Source organism: Anopheles maculipalpis, chromosome 3RL (assembly GCF_943734695.1).
Source record: "Anopheles maculipalpis chromosome 3RL, idAnoMacuDA_375_x, whole genome shotgun sequence".
Classification (NCBI taxonomy): domain Eukaryota; kingdom Metazoa; phylum Arthropoda; class Insecta; order Diptera; family Culicidae; genus Anopheles; species Anopheles maculipalpis.
The window spans coordinates 63,426,271-63,452,696 of NC_064872.1; the positions used below are offsets into that span (position 1 = coordinate 63,426,271).

Here is a 26,426-nt window from a genome sequence, read left to right on the forward strand (position 1 = left end):
ACTTAACAGCTAACACAAAAAGCATTTCATTCGAAATGCTGTGTTTCATTCGGCCTGCGCAAGGTCCAGCGTCATCAAATTTAATTTGAAAAGTGGTCGTAAAACAAGCACGCTATTTATTTTTCCCTGAAAATTCCCACCTCACTGATTGGATGTGCCAAAACCGATTTCTTGTTTCGTGCGTATTCACGACCGATAAACAGAAACGTTTGCCAGATCATCTAAATCGCTTTGATTTGATAAAAAAACCTGTATGTGTGTGTGTTTCGGGTTTGTGTTCGAAATCGTCACAAAATTGGTTTTGTTTGGTGCGAAAAGTTAACAAGGCATGATCGTTCGAATAAAAAAGAAACCAAAACGAAAGAATATCGATAAGTTAGAGCACACGCCGAAAAAACTACAAAACATATCCCCAAAGTGCTGTGTTATCGTCCAAGTGGAGTTGAAAAAATCAACCACAAATTCGCCCAACGCTTGGCAACGGCAATCGAACGCGCTTATCTTCCGACTCATCTCTACCTTCCCAGGGGGTGGGGGGAAGGCAGCACGCGCACAGGTTTGGTAAAAGCACCGAGAAAAACAAAACAAACCCATCCGCCGACCGGTTAGACACGGACCAGAGCCACGGTCGGCCCATTGAGTGGCAGCATAATTAATTGTGATGTATGGAAAATAAAGCGAACAGTTTCCCTGATAGTGCCACGTGGCGTGATTCCGATTCAAGCTTGATTTCTTGTTTGTTGTGCCGTGTTCTGCTGTCCGTGGCTCGCTTCGTTTGCTTCGTAAAAGTCAGGAAAAAGATAACGCGTGGTTAGTGGTGCTATTCACCGCTTCCGGCAAGCCGATTTTCCGTACAAACCCGTACGTCCAAACTGTACCCATGGGGTAGTGGAGATGGGTACGACCAGCTGGAAATAGATGGTCCGATCATTTGTCAATTTGGATCCGATTGTGCGGGAAAGTAGCGCTTGGTGTGACTGTGAAAGGTGTCGCTGATGATTAGTCATTGTGGAGAAACGGATTTTGGGTGTATGGGTGTGTGTTTTGCTGACTGTTTCGTACCCGTTTGTTTTTCCGCCAGTTCGTGCCTGATGATGGAACTTGAATGGCGGGAGATTTCCGTTCACCGTGCCATGTGTTAAAAAGGAATGAATTTTTAAACGTCAAACTGTCCACAACAAATGAGGCCTCAAAAAGCTATATGGTGTGTATGCGAACGAACAAATGACAGTTATTTGTGTGGTAATGATGGCCGTTTAACGATCGAATAGAGCTCCGGTAGCAACAGCGCCATGATTTACCTCCCCTACCATTGTTTGTTGTTTTTCATCCACCGCGTGGAGATGGGTGTGATTGACACTTGAAAGGGGAGCAATTTATAAATGAATACCATCGTGATGTTCGCGATGGAACTGATTTAGTGTACTATGAGGTGTAGGAAGCTAGTTAATTTGAAGTTTAGTGTAGTGTTTCGGGGGAGCCCAAAACAGAAGCCAGCAATCTAGAATAAATTAGTTAGATAATGTCATGCTAAGTTAGTCAGTCATGAAAATGGTCTTATAACAAAAAGATTGCATACATTTAGGGGGACATGAAATAGAAATAAAAGGATCATTTGTCGAACCGCCTGTTTTAATGTTACAAAAGAACTAAAACTTCATAAAATGGCTCAGAATTATGCTGTAGTAAGATAAAAGGAATATAATTTCTCGTCCGCCTTGTTATTATTTGATTTATTAATTTGATTTTGAATTGATTTGATAATGTCACCAAAAAACGGGCCACATTTTGAGCAGGCCATGTCACCCACTTTTTGGGTGACAACAAAACTGATTTTCTCTCCGTATTCGATGGGCACTAATACTATGAACGTTGTTATACGGATGGCTGTAGTAAGTTCATGTTTAGTTTGTGGTACCGACGAGAAGGTCATACGACAGTTTCTGTCGTACGACCAGCAAAAAAAAAAAGATAGATACGATTGAATGATACCAGCCTAAGACCAGTATAAAATATCAAAAGATAACTTTTGAACTATTTTTTGTTGAAAAACAAAACATTACCTCAACACCATATCGCAAAGCATGAGCGTACGTGATAAGTGAGCGAAGCGCTTTTCTCAAACACATATAAGTAAGCGGCGCTCGCTTTTTAGCTATTGCCGTGGCCACATGGAGAATTTCACTCGAAAAGGCTTGACAGTCAACGAGTTAATGTTGTTTACCGTGATGGAAATTTTCGGCTTTTGCTTGACATCAAACTAACATTTAGGAAGATTATTTATATATTCAATAAGGACATCCTGGTTGTGTTGCTAAAAAGCTGCTTTTGGTTCGGTATAAATAATTGTGTTTTTCTTGACAGAATAAATGGTTAGAAAATGGTGCTTTAATACTTTGCATAAAAATATCTTGGAAACCGTAGGTTTTTTAGTTTTCTTTGCACCCAATTTCTGTTCGACATAAACTTCAACCTGAATTAGTGTAAACCGTAAGGTAAAAACAGACACATAAATTGTAGAAGTAAATGAAAACGAGAGACTCTCTCTGTCAGATAATAAAATATTCTTCTTTCCTCATCAAACAGGATGTGACAGGCATTATTATTCGCCAGTGTATCCGTTTTTGTACCAACTTTGGCACGCCCTTTATTTGTGACGATTGCCCCTTTTTTCCGGGCTGTCCGAAAAGCATACATAATTCAAAGTGCGTCGATGATTCAACAGATGCTCACTGTGACGTTTCTTCATTATTTAAATAAACAGACATCCCATGAAATATTGGCCCATTTTTCTATGGGCCGCAATCTTTGCCCATCACATACATACACACATACAAGTGCGGTGGAAGAAAAGGTCTTTTGTGCCATATGCCTTCGAAACGAATTATGTCCAAATGTCCGGCACGTTCTGAAGGTTTCGTATTCCATTCGTCGTTAGCAGCTCGAGCTTTTCGCACACTGGACCGGATTTATTTTCTCTCCCGTGCTAAGGGGTTAACAAACAAGAAAAAAAGGGATCTTCTGAAGGGAAATAAAAACTCGAATGCGTCCTCCGGCAGGATGCAAGATTAGGTAAAGTCCCTCGGCACAAGTGTCAATTTTCATTGCCTTCCAAACAAGCGTAGCGTCGCGTATGCCGTAGGACAAAAAAGGAGGCTAGAATGCTTCACTAGGGCACACCGGGAAGAGGAAGGAACAAAAAAACGCAACCAAGCGAAAATTGGCAGCTGGGACTGTCTTTCCAGAATCGATTCTGAGTGGATTTTTCCGATCACAAGCAAGCCTTTCGGTGCTTTTTTTTTTGTGTTGAGAAGCAACCAAAAAAACCCATATCAGATGGGTTGTGAAAATAAAGAAAGATGGAAAAAGTGTCTGCCTGGGAAAAAAGTACACGCACACACACAAGCAAACCTTCCAATTTCTCACACAGTGGGTCCATCATTGCTCGCCGGAGCCAATTTCGATCGGTCGTAAGCAGTAAAACGAAGCAAGTGTCCACCTTCCTGAGCCGTTATCCCGAAGCGGAGGCGAAGTAGGAGTAAAAGAATGCTAAAGGACAGTTTTTTTTCTCACTGCCATGCAACACCATCGGTTTCGTTTGGCAGAGAAACTAAAAAAATTGGAAGAAAAAAAGAAGTTGCACATGTGTGAATGTAACGCAGCAGGCAAAAAAGTGCATACAGCGTTGTGAATAGCGCACAGAGCACAGCAAAAAGCCCCAAATGGGTTTCCCCATCAGTGGAACGCTGTTTGTGGCAACCGTGCCGCTTCCGTAGCGCCAATTGTGGCTGACGATTGCAGTTTTATTTGCGGGCGCGCTCAATTTCATCCCTTCGGGCCCAGTAGCACAGGGTGTGTAAGTCCCGTAGTTACATCCAAGGGTCCGTTCATGCAGCTGGACCAAAAAAGAAGAAGAAGCACTGTGCATTCTTAGCCAAGGTGAAGTTTACGATCGGTCTCTTCGGAGTGTTGATCGAATGGATTCTCCAAAGAGATGGTTGAAGATACGAAAACACATACACACACAAAAAAAAATCCTTGGTATGTGTGGTCATAAATTATGGTTCCCGATGGGTGGAGATAGTTTGAGGGTTGAAAAACGAAACAAAAACTAGCGAATGAATGATTGCTGAGGTTTATCTTTCCATTGTAAAAAATAATGTATGCTTCCTTCCTTCTTGTGCTATACGGTCTGAGATTGCCAAATAGCAATAGGTTTGTTGCGCCTTGTGAAGTAACCCTATTGCAGTGAATGCAATTTCTGTGCATTTTTTTTTGTTGTGCTTCGGCGTATGGTGGCTTTGTGTTGCGAGAAACATCTTTAGTGCACGAAAACGCGCAAACGAAGCACAGTTTTTGCGTGTAGTGTGCACACTCTTGCACAAAATAATTGGATAGATTTGATAGCCCGAAGGAATGGCATATGTGATGCACAGTAGAATGAGAATGTAATAAATTCTAGTTTACATGTTTGCAAGCTTTTGTGTTTACTTTATCTAAAAAAAACTTTGTTGCAATAAAAATAGAGAACAATGACTGCATGCAGATAAATGGACAAAACGAGTAAAAGAAGGAAATAATTTGAAGCACTATTGAGCATTCTTGTAGTTGTAAATGAATGTTTTGGTGATCGTTTAGAATAGATGGAGATGGTAAAAGTAAAGCGTCAAATTGAAAAATATGTACATAGAAAACTCTGAATCTCCTTTTCTATGCTTTTTTGTATGTTAAAGCTGATATTTACTGTAGGAAACTTTAAACGGTTCCCAACGCCCTGGCAGTTAGGAGGCGCCAAGAAGAAAAGGAGAGAAAAGAAGGATCAGAAAAGGGAAGGACGAGCCTGCCTTGGAATCAGTTAGGGAGCGATCGGAAAAACGTATAAAAGCTCGCGCGAACAGCGGACTAATGTTTTGGTTACTTCTAAGAGCTTATCAATAAAATAAGCTACACAGAAAAAACAACATAACTCGCATCTCATTTTTTTATAGCTTCAGTTACTTGATTAGCTTTAGAGTTCAAATACGAAAATAAAAATGAAAAAGAGCTTGTAACCATTATTAAAAGACTTAATAACCGAAAATTGTATTAAAAATTCTGCTCGTTCTTGTCTTAGTGTGATCTGGTGCTGAATGTCATAATGACTTACGAGACTTATTGATGACGCGTAGTTCTATAGTCTTCACTACAAAGAAACGGCCTGAATAAAATGTTATACCGGATCGTACTTATTAGTTTACTAGCATTTTCTAAAACATTTGAAAATCTTCATGTAATCGGAATTAAAGCCTCTAAAAATAATCAAGTTTAATGAAGGTTTAAATTAAAATTAAAACAAAAAAGCTTACAACTGTTATATCCTAAACGTATCCCCATAGTGTAAAATGAAAGAAGCCTAAACCGCTTTACCACTTTTCGCCGGCTTCTTATCAATCGACAAGAGCATGGTTTACGCTTTTTTTTTTACCACGGACACTGCACTGCAACAGCAAAAAGACTGTCTTACAACAGCTGCGGTTCGCTATTTGGTGGCTTTTTATGTGTTTCCCCCTAGCGAATTGGTTATCGCAAAGGGAGCAGCTGTAGATTCGCTTCACATGCAGTCCATCCGAAGCTCTCGAGCTCTTGTTGCATTTTTTTGTTGTTGTTGTCCGTTTACCTCGTCGTAGAATATTTCGTAAGCCACTAGCCGCCACAACAACCGGGATAGATAGTTTGAACAACTAAACCAATTAAGGATGCGCACTGCATTGTAGTGGCGGATGGACACCGGGAGAGCTAACAGCAACGGCATGATTGCAGTTACATTCATTTTTATGGGCAGCTTCACATTCGTGTAACCGCTCTGCGACGATGCTGGTGGCAGATATGGGGTCGGTTTTTAGCCTTTCGACAGGATAGGGTGGTGTGTTTGGTTGGCTTGTCCATTCGTTTTAATGGTCGGTAAGTCGATGTAATGTGACTGTTACTTTAACTGTGCGTTTTAAGCACTGCTATAGAATGAGAATGGAATTAAATTAACTAAAAGCTAGTTTCTAGAATTGTTTTATTAGCTGTTACGGTAATATAGGCTAAAAGCATTTTTGCTAGTGCGAGGTTAATGGCTGGACAGCAATTATGTTACATCCTTAGCTGCGTACATTTAGAAAAGGTAAATGTATATTTAATAATCTACATTAGATAATTAAATGGATCAAAAATCCTTTCGAGTTAGATTCGTTTAAACAATTCAAGCGAATCTTTTGTTCTCAAATAAAACACTCCACTCATTTCTGTAGATAGGTTATCAGCTATAGTGCTTCAGTTTAGCTGTTTCTAACTGTGTTATTTTAGTTCAAATAAAATTCATTACTCGACGGGGTGCCGATGCGTTTTAATTCCGTTTTACGCTCCACTTGCAGTAAACATCACAACACACTCATATTGCATTAATTAAGGGTAAGTTGTGAATAGTTGACAGATCCAATAGTTTTTCCCATATGTACAATGCAACAAACAACACAAAGCATGCAAAAAAGGTATCCACTAGCTAGCATTTCAAAAATTCGTTCTGCGAAACCCAACCTGTGCTTTGCGGGTAGCCACACTCGCGGGGCATTATTTGATATTTACCATAGTCAAACCGTTGCCCCACTCAGCGGCACGTTAGTGTGCTGGTGAAATGCGTCAAGTGACAAGTGACAAAAACTCGAATGGCACTGAAAATGGGGTCAACAAGTTCTATTGGATATTCACACTTGCGGTGCGTTCCGGCAGCTAAGCTTCAGTGTGGAATTTCGGGTGCACAGCAGTGGAGGAAAAGTTTACACCCCGCGATGAGCCGAATTGGCAGCGACAGTTGGCACGATTCCGGACTGTTGAAAATCATAATGAGCGAGCTAAGTGTGACAACGTTATTACAGTTTTTAATTGCGTTTGTTTTGCCACGCCACTCGATAGCTGGCTGGCACCGTTGGAGGTGCTAATCGGTCGCGAATGAATTTCCCCCCCCGGTGCAATTTTTCGTAAGCCAAAAGTGCAAACCAAACGCTAACGAGCTAAGGAACTGTCAAGCACGAAGAAGTAGGCGTTACACGGCGCCGTGCAAGCGTACGAAAGTTCCGCCACGGCCCAGATGGTGGTCGGAAAAGTTGGTTTCCGCGTTTTCAAGCTTCCGATGGGCGACAGGGCGCGTGTTTTGGCGTTAAGTTTCTTGCTGTTTGAGTGTGACGAATCCTTAATTGAGGATGTTGTAGAGAGAGACAGAGAGCGTACGGAGAGCGTGAAAGACGCGCGTCTAGTGTTCGCGGGCAGCAAGTTAAAGGGAAAGATGTAAATTTCCATTGCAAATAGTAGATGCAGGATGGTTTTTTTTGCTCCATCGCTGTCGCAAGACGACGCTTGCACAGTAATGCTATCCGCCGTAAAGTTCTTAGCTTTCACTGGGAGAGGAGACAGGAGTTTTTCTTTTTATGCTTTGTTCTACAGAGAAATGCAGTGAAAGCATTCTGACGTCTTGTAGCAAGAGAGAACGGCAACGGATTAAATTTGATAGCCATCTTCTTGCATGGCGGGATAGTTTTCATATCCGACGGTAGGGAAATAATTTCCCCTCGGTGTGCGAAACGAGACTAAGATGCCAGAAAAGGAAACAAAACAAGAGCTAACAGCAAAGAGAGAATGAAAGATATTAAAAATAGATTATGCAGATCACATAACAATCAGGCGCACCGGTATGAGTGGACAGAGGTTGCGAGCGTAGTAGTGCCACAAACGATGGCATAATTAATGCATCAAAGCCTACGCTGCTAAGCGCACAAAACCCACCGATCCACCCTTGAATTGTTGGTACAAAAATGGCGTAAGTAAGGCAAAGTGATAACGAGCCCTTTTGGGCATGACACCTCCGCGGTTTTCAGCGCTCTAAATGGTTCTGTTAAGGATGCAAATGTGGTTTCGCCCTCAACCACCAGTGTTTTCAGCCATCCCCTATCTCAAACGTTGGCAGTGAACTATGCTTGCTTCACAGCTTTAGCTTAAACTCAGTGGCACTGATTGGTGAAAAAATGGAGGTCACCACCTGAACTTTGTTGCATTTCGTTTGCGTTATGATGAACATTCGGGTCGGGGAAGGTGAAAATATGGAAGCAAATTGCAAACACGCTAACCGGGTACTACGAGCCGATGGCGTGCAGAGGCCAAATATTTAAACACGACGTTAAGCAAAGTTTGTGCAACACGAACACCGGAACCCGAGCCTCCCGAAACTCGCCAAAGCCTAGCGCTTCATCGAACCGAACGCTTGCCAAGATTTGCATGGTGTTGATGATGTTAGGCGAAAGGAGGTTAAAAATTGTAGCCAATTGCCACTTGATAGATAGTGGCTTGCTATTTGCTAAGGGAAGCAGTTCCTAACCATACCCACATGGACACAAGCTTTCCTGCGAGACGGAGGAGAATGGACCGGATTGCGCTTTTTTTAATTTCCGATCGGAACTGCGAGGAATGAGTTGATTAGGGCAAAGGGTATAAATTGTGTTCGGGTGCAATTATTTATGCGCCATTGCATGATGCAGGTGTTGAGTGCAAGAGTTTCAAGCATTCGGCGGGTGCTATAAACATAATTTAGGAGAGAAAGATGGATTGTGTGGGGCCGACGAAGAGCGAATGCAATAATTTTACTCGAACTAATTATTATGTCTTGCATCATATCAGGTTTAATTTGTGGAAATTGTTACACCTTATTTATTGTAGCAATTAATTCTTAATTTGATGGAAGTTGATGATCAAGTTTGTTTATGTTGACTGCCTGACTGACTGAATTTGTTTGATTAATCATGATACTTTCTGCTTACTCTTCCGACAAGCTAGCGGACTTACGCAGTCTATGTGACGGTTCCTGAACACATTTAGCGGCTTTAACAATGTCAAACTCGTTGTGCAAACCGTTTCATCTGCAAGAGACATTAGAGATGGGAAAAATAGCAAAGGGGGGGCTGGTTCCGGATTTCACTAAATATCAGAACCAATTCCTATAGCTAGGTGCAACTAATAGCTTTCGAATCGGCCAAAACCGTCACGATAACGTCAGAAACGTTGAAATCGTAGAAAACGTCGAAGCTGTCCGGAACCGTCCAGATTCGTTGGAAGCGTCAGAATCGTCCGGAAGCGAAATCAGCTAGTATGAGTAATAAGTACGTGCTTTATTTCGTTTTGAAGTGATGATCTGTGGTCCAACGGGTTCAACGTTTCCTACGGTTCAAGACGGTTCTGAATGGAATCGAAACTGGAATCTCTGGTGCCGAAACCGAATCGGAACCGTGGGTGCTTTCCAGAGGCCCCTTAATCATTTCACATTGCATAACCACCAGGCGTTCTTTGAAATTCTTAAAGTAATACGTCAAGCAGTTATTTTTTTCAAAAAAATCCCAAAAACAAAATTGAGATTTATGTTTATCAAAATACTTAACACTGTTACACAAATACTGTTTTTTTTTAATTCAGTTCCCAACAGGATGGCTAAGGAGTTTTGGTTAAGGAGATTGAGCTATAGATAATATGTTGCTAAACACCCGTTAAGATTCGGTCCACTAAACGTCAAGCTGCTGTGGTAGCACTGTACTACGCTTTATTGAAACTTTCCTTTTTCCTATTGCACTCTACACACGTCAAGAGCTTTGCCAAGCACACCCGACGATAATAGGTTTCTTGTTATGAACCCGACTCTGCTACCAGTGAAAGAAGTTGATAAATAGTTTATTTCCCGTCGTCACCGTTTCTTAATAGACAGGATGATGAAGGGGCGGCGGTTCAGAGGGCGACGGTAGGGAGTAAAAACTAAAAAGAGCTCATTTTCCTCTCCACTTGGTAAGGCAGGCCTCCATCCAGTATCTGCAGACCAAGCGAGCAAGGAGCAAAACGAAATCGTTGAGGGAAAATGGATAAGCTTTCCCATCATTTCTGGGTAGGTTTCGGTTGTACGTATGCAGACACACACAAGAAATTGGGGCTCATTCCGTTCGTTTTACGGGAAGGCGCATTTGCTGTGGCTTGGCCTGCTCTTGTTTGTTTTGGTTCTTCCGAGAAATGAACACAGTGTTGGGAAGGGCTTGCACCGGCCCAAAAGCGTGTTGTGTATGTGTGTGCGTGTTTTTTTTTGCTTTTATTCTTTCGCGTTTAATTTTCTGAGAACATTTTCCCAGAAATGCCGGTTTGGGGAAAAATCCCTCACTCGTCGTGAGTGGTTTTAATGGTGTAGGGACGGTAAAGCAATGGGTCACCTGAACCATCACGCTTAGAATATTGGAGTTTAAACTCGTTTACTTTGCTTTTTTCTCCTCTTTTTTTTCGAAACATTAGTTTTTTGTTGTTGTTCTTTTAGCGTTGTTTAGGGGCTGTTCTGATCAGGGATATCGTGTTTGTTATCGACGATTTAAAAAAACCAACAATGGAGAAAAAAACGTGCGAGTTGGGAAATGAAAATATTGGATGGGAAAAAAAGCAACAGAGAAAATTCCTGTCGATCGTTCATCTTTCCCTTGGCCATGGCACCATGGAGTATGGAGCAGGATTGACGCATTCTTAGAACCATGATGATGTGAGCAAAACGTTGCTCCTAGCTCGATTAATGTTATCTTTCCATCGATAATCTGTAATAATAAATGTAATCTTTCATAATTGAAAGCTATTGATTGAGAGTGGGTATAGGAACAAAACGTATAGGAAAACCTTTCTTCTATTTTTACGATTAATTTCCTTTACTTCTTAGTTTTAAAGTGACCTCCTTGTTGGATCAGTCAGTCCACACTACAGGGGAACGTTTTTGGATGTGATTCAATATCCATTTTTGTCGGTTGAGATCGGCCCTGCTATCATGTCGGCCATCATTGTTGATCAAAAAATCAAGACTTGGTTGAATTTTATGGGCAAACGAGTACATCAATGCCAAAAAAGCGCCATAACCAATCCGTTTGGGATAAATTTTGCCATAAAAACGAGAAAAATCGCATCATTTCAGTTGAAAATTTGCGACAAAGACGGCAAATTTGGAACTAAAAATGGTATGCAATATTTGAAACATAAAAACATTTTGCCGAAACCTCTTTTTACCTTAACGATTTCCAATTATTCATATAAACATAACACAACATAAAATTTATGTTCCTGTGAAACGCTCACAAAACGTCAAGGGAAAGGCTTGGCGGGATATGTTTGAATGAATGGTAACGAGCAATAATTTGCCATTGGAATACCAAGTAAGGATTTTTTCCCAGAAGTGACAAATTCTGCCCAATCATCAAAAAGTTTCATCTTGACGCTTTCATAAGCTGCTCAGCGCATCCGAGTTCAACCGGCGACCGTTTCGGCCGAAACATCAACATTCCGGTGTCATCGCACGTCGGAGAGTTTCTTTCCGTCGAAGCAAAACATTCCATTAGGTGAACCGTTACCATATAGGAAACATATTCGGTACTTGTTTGTATAAATGTATTGGTGAAAGTTGTTTCTTTTAGCGATGTTAGCAAAAGGTTGCGGGGAAAAGTTTCATTACGCACACACACAGAGCAACAATTCTTACCAATTTAACAGGAATTAGTCAACGGCGTCTATAGTTTGTGCTGCGTGACAGATGGTTGATTCGATTTTGGGGGTGATCGTACTGAGTAAAGAAAGAAAAATACGCACGCACAGGAAATGCGGAAAGCTTCTAAATGTCAATAAAGAAGATGAAATGGCTGGAGACAACCTTTACGAGAGCTAAAGGGAAACCTTCACAAACGTCTATGATATCAACTTTGTACAGTAATTTAATGGAAGCAGCAAACCAGACTGCCCCTCGCTTTGTCACAAACGGCAATACTTAACGAACGTTATAAACGAACCGTTACGTGGAACATGGTGATAAGCGACAAAAAAGCACACAACTTCTCGGTAAAGATTGTATCAGAATAAGGTGAAGAGATCAGAAGGAGAGAGAGGGAGCGCGCGCGCTCGTCCTACTGACGTAAAGGCAACGGTTGGTTGAACGAGATTAATCTTTACTTGCCAAACATAATATTACTTCTTTCCATGGGCATCTTTCTAGCGCGCGATGGTTTATCAACGGTTATCAATTTCTGTGGAATAGCACATCCACTACCGCTAACAGCGATGGACGGTAATACCATAGCTGTGGCCTGTGGGTCTTGTTTTTCCTCGTGCTTAGCTTTTGCTTCAATCAGGACCATTTCCAACAGCGTTCGGATGAAGAACGCACCTGTTTGGTGCGGTGTTTGAGAGTGATTTGGCCTTCTTATTAGTGGGATTTTTAGATTTTTGTACTCTTTGGATGAATTAAATAGTAGCAAAAAGACCCTCAGAATAAGCGTGATTGTTGCGCTGATTGCTGTTGTCGGTGTTGTCGGATGCAAGGAAGGAGCGAAAAGTAGAGAATGGGTGTGATTGAAGTGGCTTTAAATTTAATCACATTTCCATCGCAACTTAATGCCGCCTGTTCGTTGTCATCGTTCTACCTGTCCATTAGCTTATTCGTGCTATTTTTACTGTTGCTGTTGTGGCTCGGAGGCTTTTGGGGAAGGCATTTTCTGTTCGCTAGATATGATGCGTGGCTCGAGGCAAGCTTCTGGAAGGCTTTTTCCTGGGATTGTACGTGATCTCATTATGTCAGGCTGGTGAGATAGGATGGAAGGGGTTTAGCTCAAGTTGCAAGTGATGCATGTCTAATAAGGTGACGAGAAGATGGTGTACGGCCTATGCTAGTCTGCCTGGAGTCATTGACTAACGCACGAGTTATAATGGAGCTAGAGTACGAGATGATTTTCTTAGAGCTACTTCATTAAGGGCTACACAACTCATAAATTTGATAATCATCATAGTTACATTAGCTAAATCGATGTTAAGTAGAGTTACTTCATTTTTCGCCATAAAAGAGCTAATTTAGTGCTACAAAAATGGAGTAGTGCAAACAGTACAACTATCTCTTACCATAGTAAAGTTCAAATTTGTAACTTAACGCTTTCTTTTCTGTCCACTTGTTCCTCGGTGAGTGTCCTAGCCGTGTATAATTAGGCCTATTAACCCGATTGTATAATAAAACGAATGGAAAAGCGTCCCCAAGGGCAAGTGAGTGGATTCGCTAAATTGCGCCCTATTGACACACTCGTTTGCTAAAACTTTTCTTCAGTCTCAGAAGGTGAATAAAAAGGCAGCAGTAACAGTAAGAAAGAAAAACGTTCATAAACTGCTAAGTACCACGGCCAACGTACTTGCCACTTTTAGCCTTGCTAAATAGCTCATTCAACTATAATTAACCAGTTGGGTAGAAAGTTGTACGTAAGAACAAAACGAGAGTGGAAAAAGAAAGCAAAAACAAGAGAAGAAAATGTAAGAAACAAAAACTCAACAAACTCGGCCGAACTTTGTGAAAACTATTGGAACATGGGTTGAGGGTGACCAACGCACCAAAGCGCACAAGTTGTTGATGGAAAATGGTGTCATAAATATGGCATAAATCAACAAGGATTAACTGGCCTCATTTCTTTAGGGTTGATTTCGGGGTATAGGGGGGTATGAAAAAAAAAAGCTGTAATATTGCCACAAAAAATAGAAAAAAAATGAAATAGAAAAGCGAGTTATAATTTGTAGCAGTTGTAGCAAGGGTGGAAAATTTGTCGGAGTATATTTTGTAACCTGAAACTTCAAAAGCAACCGCAAGCAGTAGTAGAGCAAGAATCAGGAGTGGATTTTGTTGCGGAAAAAATAGCTCGTGTAGCTAATTTCTTCATCAAATATTTAAATACAATAAACACGTATACACACACACACACATACACACACACACACACACACACACACACATACACACACTCACAAACATACGCAAACCTAGACGGATGTTTGTTGAACTTAGAATCAAACGAATGATGAAAACTCTAGAAGAAGCATGAATCGGAATGAAAGCCGTACGAAGGAGTGTTTTTTGCCGGTGGAAGAATTTACCATCATTTAATCTGCTTTCGAGATTCTTGGTAAGTGTATGTTGTGTTTTGTTTGTGTGTGTGTGTTTCATTGGAATTACGATGATGTTGTTGATTTCTCTGCTGTCCGCGAAATTCGCGCGGGCTGTTCGTGGAAAAAATGTGCGCGAAAATTATTTAAAAAAAGTTGCGTTGCAAAAGCATGGAGCAGTGGAGCTAAAATAAAAAATATAAGAACACACACATACAGATCGTTTAAGTCAAAAAGAATCTCAATTTTGGGCTGTTTTATTTCCCGGTGCTCAAGAATTCTCGATTTCTAGTACACCGTAGCAAGTTAATTTCAAGTGTTTTTGTAGATTGGAGAAGTAGCGAGTAGCTTTTTCGCGTTGGAAACATTTCCAAAGGTGCAGAAGTTTTGTGGCTAAGACGCATACACTTACCCACACACACACACACACACACACACACACAAACTCACGATTGGATTCTTTGGTTTGAAAGGAAACTTTCCTTATTTCACTGCTACGGAGCTTCCCAGAACAGAGTACGGGCAAAAGCAGCAGCACACTTGGGCACAACATTTTTAAAACTCTTTCAAACATTAGCAACTTCAGAACTGCAGGCAACTTCTTTTCCTTTGCGCGTGTGAGAACTGTTCCGTATTTTTCATCCAAAAGTCACTGTGTAAGAAGCCTGGGTTTATCGCAACCGAACAAGCCCGCGGGTAAAATGCGGGAAAGTCGTATCAGCACACAAAAGCGTATTGAGCTGTATCTAATCTCTTTTGAAGATTTACGCTAAAGTTTAGTCAACTCGAATCATTGTTCCTCGATTGAGGAAAACGGAAGCGCTACCCGGTGAAAACAGCTATGGCTGAAAGCGCAACTTTTCGTTGGAAAGTTCGGGATGAAACACTTTAGCTGAACGTTTCAATGATTTAAATCTTAAAGTTAAACGTTTTGCTACGAAAGAATGATTCTTAGTAATTTATTAAATGCGTTTTAAGAGTAATGTTTGATTATTTATCATGAACTAGCATGTTATCATTGTTCAGTATATCCTTGTTAATATCCTTGTTATTAAAATAGCCCAAACCCTCATAATCATCTCCAATCAAATATAGATGTGTATGCGAGATATATTCAACACGATTGAACGTACTTTTTCATTGGCAACCCAAATATACAACAATCAATAAGAAAACTGAATGAAACTTTGCCCATGACAAATAAACGACTGCACATGTTGTCATATGCTGCTGCCAACAAAACGCCCGAATCGAACGCTGTACGAGCGGGTGTCATGACGGCTTCCTGCAGAGTTTCATTTACTTCCTGAGGCGTTGATGAGATGTTGGAAGAAAGTAAGAAAGCGATAAAGAATAACCCTCCCCGATTCCATCGATCGAAACGGACGTGTCCCAATCGTGGGCGCGAAAACACCTATTCCCAATCGCCCAAAAGCGGTGGGAAAGGAAGAGCAAGAAAAAGCGCCAGCTCTCACAGCACCGGCACCAAATGTGTGTTTCTTTTGCTGAGTCTGCAAAAAAGTTGAACCATAAAGAGAATTCATCCAAAAAGCGCCCTAAACCCAGTGTACCTGTGCACATCGGGATCGATCGGTGAATGTGGTGTGCCGAAAATGCGGCATCAACATGAACGATCTGTGGTGTCGTTAGCAGCCAGGGCGTTGCCGTTACCCTAGGAAAGGCGCACCGGACGCTCGCGGTATATCGGCATAATATCGATAAAATATGTAAGAAGATTTGTGGTTTCCCATTGCGACTTCCGACACCCTCCGCCGAAACGACACAACTGCAGAAGGACTTTCGAACGGAGAAAGGAAGCACGAACGAGAAACCGAACAGACCAAACACAAGCTCTCCAGCGTTCGAGATCAACATTCGAATTGGTGCAACTGTGGGCATATCCGGATATCCGGATAACGGAGTGTGTGTGAGAGAGAGAGGTGTGAAAAACGTAAGGAAAATTCTTCCTTTTCCACCTCTCAATTGTGAATTGAGCTGGAACGGGAGGGCACAGAAAAAAAGCAGAAAAAGAAAAGCTGCACCTCAAAAAGTGGAAGCTCCCAAATAAAGGAAAAAACGCATGATGGAAAATTGATGCTCATGGATGTGAAGGAAGCAAACACACAAAGAAAAAAGGAAGAAGTATAACCCAACCTGTGCTGAAAAGTCATGTTACCTTTCCCTTTTCGCCAACACGAAACGGGGCGACTATAGTATGGGCAAAATAGAAAGAGCAATTTAACTTTCGCTTATAATTTGCACCGACTCCGAAATTGAATGCCGAATGAGACGGAAAACCGAAATTCGGCGGGAGCCTACCCGTGCATTAGGGTATGTTGCTGCGCATCGGCTCGCCGTCTGAATAAATGATGTGCAATTTGCATGACGCGAAACCCAGCACCATGGATTCGCGGAATCATTGCGAATGATGAAGGAAGTTTTCTTAAAGGATTTAAGGCAGTCCACATCCACAACCGACCTACCTAGCCCAACCTAGCGTCGCGTTTTGGGCTGTTGTTGGAAGATAAAGTAGGCATTAGTGGATTGTGGTGTGCCTTAGTTGGTCCACAGAGAGAAGGACTCTTTGTTTTTTCTCGCGTCACTCGGTAGCGTTAGTTTCTTCCTCACATTTGATCGATTTTCTTTCCAGTTGGAAGGATGTGAACCACCATTGGTATGGAACGAGCGCACACTACGTGCGAGACTTTCTTTGTGTGTGATGGATGTTTGGCGACTTAATAGTTACAATGAAGAGGGATTAATGTGAAGGATTTCAGAGGTTTTGTGCTGCATAATGGCTGTATACTTAGGTAAGCCTCACAGATATGGTAGATGCAATGGGTATGGGAAAGAGAATCATTGGGAAATAATTCTTTTTCTACAATATTGCATAACTGTAGGCGTGGCAATGTTTAAAGGATTTATAAACTAGTCAAGAAGTTTACTTATTTAAGATGGCGTGATGTAAGTAATGATTATTTGAAAATAATTTTTTAAAATATAAATTCAAGTTATTTCATCTGATTTTTTCTACTCTACTCTTATTCGGTAGAGAATACGTTATTTTGGAGATTTTACGCCATTTTTCGTCCCTCTTGTGTAAGCGTGTTTCTTGTACTAAAAGAAGCTGATTTATTTTTATTTTATTTATTTATATATTTACATTTGATTATTTCGGTCCAGTGCCGTATTGCCTAATTTAGTTTTAGTAAAAGAAACAATTTTTACATGATTATCATTTTAGAGTGAATTTTTAGTTTTTTGTGCTTCTACGCATAACATGAGAAATGCGATATTCGATGTTTTAAATGTTTTAATTGAAGTAATAGACAGTCAGCGTACATCATGCCATGCTCTAATACTGTAACATAAAATCCACTCATCGTGAAGAACATCTACTTGCGTTTTCCATCCTATAACAGCTTCGGAAAGTTGTTTCAACTGAACCTCTACCCTTTAAGCACCTTAACGAAACAACCAAATTTCCACTAAATACCACCTGCGCTCCATAACACCCTCCCCGGGCACAACCGGTTGCGGGTGGGCCCCGTTGAAATGTTTCGCACGAAAAAGAAAACCGTGAAGAACTCCATTACTTCACGGTTTGCTAGCGTCGCTAGTTTCCATACTTCACTGCACAGGCACAGGCACCGGCACAGGTGGTCTTAATGATCGAAAATGGGGTTGCAGCTTTTTCCAAGCGCAAATCACTGCACCTGAGTGCAAAGTGCATTTCAGCAGTCGCTCGCTTTCCAGCGAGAAAGCACGCGGAAAAGCTTTACTGGGGCAAAATGTCACCGAGCGTCGATTACGGAGTGATGCGGTGCGGTGATTGTCTGCGCAACCTGGGACGCAAAGGGAGAACCATTTTTCCGGAACCGGAAAACACCGGTTATTTGTTCGACTGTCGGAAAAACAGATTGCTGAACGTGTGTTTGCCGGGTGGTGATGGTGGGCTGATGGTGTGTCTGTGTCGCGTATTTTTACCGTTCCATCTTTCTGTCACAGCAACTGGTACTGAAATGCACTGAAATGTGTGAGTGTAGATGTTTCTTGGCTTGTGTGTGATTCCTTTAAGGTACCAGAAGGACGTTTCCTTTTTCCGACATGCGACACATTTGACGGAGGACTTTCGACGCTGTTCGCAAACGAAAACAGTAACCCAGCTCGACTTTTAAAAGATGAAAGAATCGTTTTGGAAGGCAAGCAGACGGAGCGAAAATAGGAAAGGAAGACAAAAACAAATCGTACGAAGAAAAAGGAAAAAAGCACCATCGCGAGAAAGATGTACAAATGAAAACTGTCAACTGGTTCGAGACAAACAATCAGGGTACAGGCCGGATTATTTATTCGTTTTTTTCACCAGTTTCGGTTTCCGCTGTTTCAAGCTCCAATCGTACAAACCCGTCGGCCATTTTATACTTCAAAACGATTGCTCCAAAAACGGTGTCAGTGTGCAAGATTCGTGTACAAGATATTGCCGTTGGACGTGTACATCATTAAACCACTTCAGGGAGGATGAACATATGGACTAGCTGAAGGCTAAACGAGATTAATAACCTCTTCTTTCCTTCTAGCAGAGCAGTGAAAGAAGATAATTATTTCAGCCAGCGCTCGATACAAGCACCGTGTGACACAGGTTGATTTTTGGTTGGCAACACCGCTTTTCCTTCTCCGTTGGCAAAGGTAACTGATGAAAGCATGGCAAAAGACAAACATCAAAGCAGAAGGGTTGGGCGAAACAACAACAAGAAATGTCGAGGTTGAATTATTACAGACAGGAAACAGCGATACTGATTGTCGTTTGGTTAAAGCCCTGTGGGGTTGGATGTGTGTCAAAGGATTCGTTCAAGTGTAAATGGCAAAAAACTTTCAAAAAGTGATTTTTTTTTGCTTAATTTCGTTAAAAGCGCTTATTTAAGTTATTCATGTCGTTTATTTGTAATATTCCCAATAAAACCCGAAATAGAATCAACAAAGCACTTCAACATTTATTTATTGCAAAAGCAAGAGGCCACGCCATACGGTCACAGCTATTATTGCTTCTTAAGCAATCGCACTCGACATGCTCTCCATATTGTTAAAAATGATAATATTGTTTCATTCTGTGTAAAAAGCACTTCACAACAAAACAAGACAGCACCGTGCCCGTGCACCTTTCGTCGATGGGACGAAAGAAAGATGGATAAACGGACAGCGGAAGCTAATGAAACGATTGCGTGGATTTCTTTCCCAAGCGCACTGCGTGCGCACTTTTCCTTTTTCATTGCTGCCGTGTGTTCCGCGTTTCGTGCGAGGAAACGAGAACATAACTCTCGACGGTTGTGCCCGGCGCTAAAGCTTTCGAATTGCGTGCTTGGTCGCTTCGGCACTGATGAAGTATCCACTCGAAAACGACAATAACTTTCACTCGAACTCGAGTTTATCGGTTTTGTTTCCACCCGGCAAGGGCAGTCGGCGGGTGGAGATGGGTTTGCCGAAAGAAGATCTACAATGGGACAAGATTAAACTGCTAGCAATGTGGGACAGTCCGGAATAAAACGAGATCGTTTGCGTTTACCATGGATTTATTGAATGCTGCTTATGGGTTTGTTCAAAGTTAATATATTTTTAGATTGGTTTTTTTATTCAATAGGAGCCTGGCCTGTCTTTACTGTTTGGATCTGATATAAGAATATTTTTATTTGCATTTTATTGTACAGAATTGTTAGACTTTAATTTCCTTATATTACTTTTACAATTTTTTACTAAAAAGAAAATGAAAAATATGGATTTTATTTGCAGCTTTTATAATTTTTTTTATACATTTGATATTCTTTAAACCAAACAAACTGGATATTAATGCTGATTTCAGTAAAGTACTGGGCGCCTCCATGAATATTGCAGAGGCAGTTTCCCCAATGGTGGTAGGTGGTTTCATCATGGGCATGAAATGTCTTATGCCGTTGACCGATGTTCGATGGAGCCAAGGACAAGTACTCGATACAGATTCGTGGAAATGGTCGCTACCAGCCACGAGGATGGAAAACAAGATGATTGAGAGGCGCCGGATTTTCCCATCTTGAGCGATTGCTGTCATTTCGGCCCCATCGGACGCTGGGCGGGACGGTAGCTTGTAAAAACTTGTCCAAAGTCACCGCTCAATCATCGCTTTAGTATCGTAAATTTTCCACCATCAGCGAAACCAACAGCAAACCAATTTTCCCATCCTTAACACTCGATTCAATTATATGAAATCACAAAACGGTCCAAAAGTCTTGTTGAGTTTATTTTACGTCCCTCCCTCCGTGAAACCATGCTGCCATGCGAACAAAAATTGCTTGTAAAAGTATCTATAGCATTGTAGGCAAGCGCTGTAGGTATGGGTGAAAAAAGCAGAACATTAATTTATCACCAAAAGCTTTAAAATAATAATTTTCACTTAACACAAACAGTGGCAGTGGCTCGAACCGGTCTTTGACAGGATTGGGGCAGGGTGAGGTAGCTTAAATAGCATCATTTTCCAAGCAGTACCGAGGAAAAATGACATCGATTGTGAACAACTGCGACCCATAGCCGCTTACGGTTGTAATGTACTCGCGCCCTTGCCCGTTTCCCGTTGTACGTTTTTCCCTTCGCCATTTGTGTGAGTTTTCCGATCGTTTCGTGCGACTACTAACCGAACGGACATTTTGGGGTGTGTTTTTTCCCACAAGCACCTCGACTATCACCCTCCCACCTCTTCCTTCAGTTTACTGTCTGACTTGAAGGGAAAATTATTTATTATCGTAAACTGGTCCCGCGTTTTCCCGTTCTGTCACGGTGAGCCGATGTCATGAAGGCTTTGGTGGAAATTTTCAACAAACAAACAGTTTCCTGGTCGTAGGGACGTTGTTTTATTTCTGTTGCATGCCACCAAAGAAAACTCCTACGGGTGGCACGTGGAAACGTTGAGAGGGGTGATATTTTCCAGCCTGGTTTTTATTTCTTTTGCACACTGGTTGTAGTTCGAGCACTTTCAGGCTCCCTCCAGCAGAGGTTGGTTGTGTTGAGCTTGTGAAAGGCCGGCAAAAGTTGCCTTCAAATATATTTCACTTGGACCGTGGAAAACTTCCTGCAAGCTTTAGCAACAATCGTATCCAGCAGTTCTTTCTTTCTTGTTGGGTAAGTGTGAAACGGGCCCAAGAACAATACCGCATTTGGTCTTGAGAGCTGTAAACCAGGGGCCCGGTCTAAATTGGTCTATAATTGGGAGAAATAATGTCATCAAACAAACAAAATCTACCTTTTTGTGGAGCATTGTAAAAGTGCAAAACACACACACACCTTGAATAGCCTGCTCGTTCATGTAAATGACGCGTCCTTACCAATTAGTGTACACTGTACAGTGCGGTAGCAAAACAGTCACTATTACCGGTGTACTAATAGTAATGGTGAGCGAAAAATATAACGCATTACATTCACAAGCTCATTAGCAAGGTAAGTAGTGGTAGGTTGTTGTGTTTAGCATGTAGAATGGTGGCGTGAGAGCTTTTTTTTTTGGACGGTTGGAAAATATCTGTGGCACAAAATAACCAACCGGATTGGTGGTAATGTTAAGAAACGGTAGTAGGTGCTTGCTACTAAAGCAAGCTACTCACACCACGCCACACTCGTAACGCGTATTTGCATAAAATCTACGTTTTTCATCGTCGAACAACGGTGCGGTGAGGTGAATTCCATTAAACACTTCGTTATTTGTCATTGTTTGAATGGTGAATGGTAAAAACCTAAGCTTCCTTTGCCCTTTCTGCCCTAGTACAATCGGAAATGACGCTGAATCGTTGGAAGGTGTATGGTACGGTGAGGGGTAAGAATAAATAATTGTTCATCAAGATTTTTATTTTTTACAACACGCTCTTACCACTTTCATTCGGAACCATTACGAACCCGAATGCCATGTGCTGTGGTTGGAAAATTAAAAAAAAGCCAGTGGGACGGGTTCGGGAAATTAGTTTAGAACCGGTTTCAATTAATGAATGTCAAAAATCACTGCGTGTGTGAAAGAAAGGGATGAAGAAAAATGATTTATTTACACATAAATAATAGGTACCAAAGGAAAACAAAAACTTACAGGATGTTTAATTTTAGCTTCCAGTTAATGATGCCTGAGCAAAAGAACCACCACCATGCACATGGTTTTGTGGCACATTAAAGCGGCATAGGTGCTCGTGTGTGTGTGGGACGGATTTGCATAAAAAAGCTACACCGTAAACGTCATTTGAGTAGCTGCTTTCGTCACACTCCTGATGGCTATCAGGAGGTTCGTGATGGAGTCTGATGACGTTTGTGGTGTGCTTGTGAATATTTAAGTAGGTTCCGATGTGCGTATGGAAGAGTAACAATTGAAGCGTACGAGGAAGAGAACAAATTTTTTCGTCGAACGAGTTAAGCTTCCTACGATTGAATCAATTTTCTCATCAATAATAAAAGGCCAGTTTTTACTCCTTTGGCGCGAAATAAATTGTGAGCAATTGAGCTTTATTGCTCACATTGATTATTGGATGATTGATTTTAATTGAAGTATTTATCCAATTAATTGATTTTGGGAAGAAATTTATGATTGACAATGTAACAGGAGTTCAATAAAGGTGATTAAAAAAGGACAAAAACCTAATGAATGATTATTTATAACAAGTTTATAAAAAAAACACATATACAAAGATATTTAGCTTTTGTTTTCCAAATTGAAAAATGACAAAGAAAAATAACTCCATTTTTGTGGCAATTCCATTACAGAAACACACATGTTTTACTTGACGAGCAAAAAAGGACGATCCAATTATCATCGAGTGAGAGTGGAACAAAATCACGTTCACGCTAAAATGAACACAGCTGAAAGGATTCACCGATCAGTGATGAGAGATTTTCCTCGCAACCAAAGGCCGTATTTCCCACCCAGTCGGTGTGTGTTTCCATTGTTATTATCAGTGTGTGTACTTGCGTTTGGGCGTATGTATTTATACCAGATTCAAACACACATCTTGGCTGGTATTCAGGAAGTCATCGTTCTGCTCGGTCGATTTCGTGATATGAGAGTGTGCCAACGAAAAACCACACCACTTTGTGAGCTACTGTATGATCGGTTCGTTGCTTTTTTCTTCCCCCTGGACATCGAGAATGGGTGTAAGCAACAAGAACAACGGATGGCCGATGATAATGCATGCGATTCAGTAGGACCATCGGGTTGAAAGAATGAATTGATGGAAGAAGTTTCTACCAAAATGTGCCCGACGAAAATAACTGCACAGAAGGGGTTTTTTTTGAGCAAAATTCTCTGATAGGGTAGCAGGAAATGGTTTTCGTTATCGTCTAGCAATGGATCAGTGCAAGGATCATCTCCACACAAATATTGCTAGAAAAAAGACAATGAAGGTAGGGTCTGCTTCCGAAAAGGAGGTCAAAGTATTAGTAGTTTTCTCATGAATCGTTTAATAATAAATTTCATCAAGTTATAAACCAAATGTAATGTATATAATATAGTGAAAACAAAGCAAAACCATATAAATCACACCTCCTGGTAGAAAAATTTATTGCTCGTTTATATTATAATTTGCTTTGTCTCAATCGAAAAAAAAAATCTCCAAATAAGTAAGCCAATCGTTTAGAGCGAAAATTTGTTTGCCATAATATTTTTGCTTCAATTTTTTCCCCGATCGTATATTCCGATCTCAAACCCAACAAATAACACCAGCACAAATTGCTTTTCCGGCAACGTGGTGACTCGCTTGCCCGCGTATCTGTGAGGAGTACACACCAAATGATGAAAAACTGCGCTCAATCTGATTTATCAGCTGGAAATCCATTTTTCACGCGATGTGCACACACACGGTCCAACGTTCGGTTGCAAAAATAACGACTGTGAATAATTTTGTCCACTCTTCCCGCGCGGATAAAACTAAACCGTCGGAAGAGTCAAAGCAAAAACAACTACACCCACAAATAAAGCACTCGGCAAGCAGATAGCAGCGTAGCTGTGTTCTAATGTCGAAATCTGTTCGCGTCATCATCATCATCGTCATTGCCACCGGGGAAAGCGGGGAGCTTTTTTTTGGTCTGTTCTGTGGCAGAGGCTTTCCCCTGGCGGACAGTAAAATGGAAGTTAGATTTTTTTTTATCTTCACTTCACATTTATCTCGTATTTTGCCCACCGCGACACCACGGGCAGATTGGTCAGCCGGAGCCACAGCAGCCAGAGTACGGAAGTTTGTTGTTGTGTGTTTGTGCTAAGACAATAAATGTACCGGAGCACGGAAGTTTTGCTGTGCGAATGTTGGTCAGTTCAGGGAGAGAATTTGTTTTTAATGTTATTGTTATTTATGTTGCATATTCAATGCCAGTTTCAGTTCATAAAATTGTTTCCCGAGGGTTTGTGTTTGAATTGCACTTTAGACCGTAACACGGTGAAGTTGGCCCAGGAGAAATGTGTGTTTCAGTGGATGTGCCGGCAAGGCACGGTTGAACGGCGATCAAAGCTTTATTTGGATGAAGAATGAAGATAAATGATAATTTTTCATAGGTTTGAGCCGATACGATACAATTTTCTGTAGTATTTAATGTTGATTGTGGTGCTAATTTCGTCATCTGTTCTATAGTTTCTAGCGTTTGCTTTAAGCTGCAGGAGCGACTTATAATTGTCAGAAGGAGTTCGTATCTTGAGATTTGTTCATTTATGCTTCATAAAAAAATAGTAGAAAATTTACTAATCGTACCCAAAACAGAAGTTCCAAATTCATAAACAAAACTTTTTTGCAATTTTATTGATCCAGAAGTAAATCAATAACTGCAACTGCAATGCTTTGTCAATTGAGGATAAATTATCCCTACAAAAATAGACGATAAAGAGACACAGCTATCAATTGACCACTTTTTTAACTGTCCTTGTCTAGACGTCTGTCGCGATTAGACGAACTTCAAAAATTCTGGACTTGAAAATGCTGTGGAGGAATTAAGAGGATTAAAATGAACTTGAACCTAGAATTACACTAGTGAAGTTAAATACCTACTCGTCGTATCAACCTTAATCAGTAAACACTCTGGCGAGTTTACGGTTTACTGGCTAGGAATCATTTTTAATCCGTGATTTCAAGTCTTTCGACTCCCGTCTGCCCTTGTTGCCTGTCGTAGCATGATGGTTCATATGTTTGTGAATAATTCAATCATGCCAGATTATTTCATTTGTAACACTACGATATTCTAGTGATAAAGGTATTGTATAAATGCCTCTGGCAAGGAGAGGAAGCGTTGGACAGTTGAAGTTTTAGTAGTTGTTTGGTGATGCATTCTTAATGTTACCAATTTCATTTTTCACGTCAGTTACTTTCAATTATTTCAAGACTTTACCAAGCTTTTAACTTAATTGGCAAACTCCTCAAAGGAATCCTTATTGTCCAAGCAATGTCAGAGCAACTGTAAACTCCCAATATGTAACAAAGTGTTCTTACATAAACAAATCTATTATCTGGTTTATAATGGCAACTTATCGAAACATAATATTCGGGCTTTTAAAAAGATCAGCCTCGGTTTTGCCCAAAAGGTATTGCGACCAAGCTTATCAAAAGCCCTGTCGAACAAATTACCTTCCGTAGTGTGTACGTTTGTACAAGGGAAATGACTGCAAAAACCTTATTTCCGCGATGATGAAAAACACCCCCCCAAAAACAACATCCTAAACCATGCTCCCACCAGCACGCTTCCCAAAAACCGTACCACGACACGTACCGGAAGGTAAAACCAAACGTTTTCCTTACCACTTTTTGTGCCCATCAAGCAATTTACGATAGGTCTCCATTATCGAAAACCTTCTAACCTTCGTTTCGCTTTCGGTGAGGCGATAGTCAATATTTGAGCAGATGACATTATGCTTTCTGGATCCGATGCTGCTGCTGCTGCTATGCGCATGCAGTGGTTTTTCCTACAGCAGCGACCTTCTTTTACTTCCTCCGCAATGCTGGCTCCGGTTCGGGGTTCTATGTGTAGCGCTTTCCGTGTGAAGAAGTCGTACCACACTTGCTACGTGTACGGTTTTGTGTGTGACTCTGCTGTAAAGTGGGTTCAGCCGGTATTAAGGATGGTTTTACGTTCGCCTTAGGCTTGTAGCTTCTTGCCATCGACTTACGGGGCGATGTGGTCCGTTTTGCAAAAAGTCGAACCCATGATATGTTCGATAACAGAGCGAAGGAAAGTAAATCAATTTCCGGTGGAAACTTTGGGGAGAAGCGAGGTTTGTTGGGGAGGCTTTTCGTTCGTTAGTAAAACACTACGATAAGGCAATTTCTCTTATTTAAAGTATGTGTGACGAAGATGAGAATATTTGTTTTATTTGATATTAATGTTCAATTAAAGGTGAATATATAATAAGGTTTTTTTTACTTAAAAATAAAATTTTAGAGTGATCTGTACTACGATTGAAGTGAAGAATTAGT

At 41.0% G+C, this 26,426-nt stretch overlaps 3 protein-coding genes across 11 annotated transcripts in view; 1 reads left to right on the forward strand and 2 right to left on the reverse strand.

The window, feature by feature from the left end:
• The window catches only part of LOC126563129 (coatomer subunit zeta-1), a 558,371-nt gene that overhangs the window by 153,558 nt on the left and 378,387 nt on the right, over nucleotides 1-26,426 (forward strand). The window lies entirely within an intron of this gene.
• LOC126561377 (trafficking protein particle complex subunit 11) overlaps nucleotides 1-26,426 on the reverse strand; it is a 411,048-nt gene that overhangs the window by 101,381 nt on the left and 283,241 nt on the right. The gene's annotated exons all lie outside the window — the stretch shown is intronic.
• LOC126561459 (collagen alpha-1(XVIII) chain) overlaps nucleotides 1-26,426 on the reverse strand; it is a 191,481-nt gene that overhangs the window by 92,085 nt on the left and 72,970 nt on the right. The window lies entirely within an intron of this gene.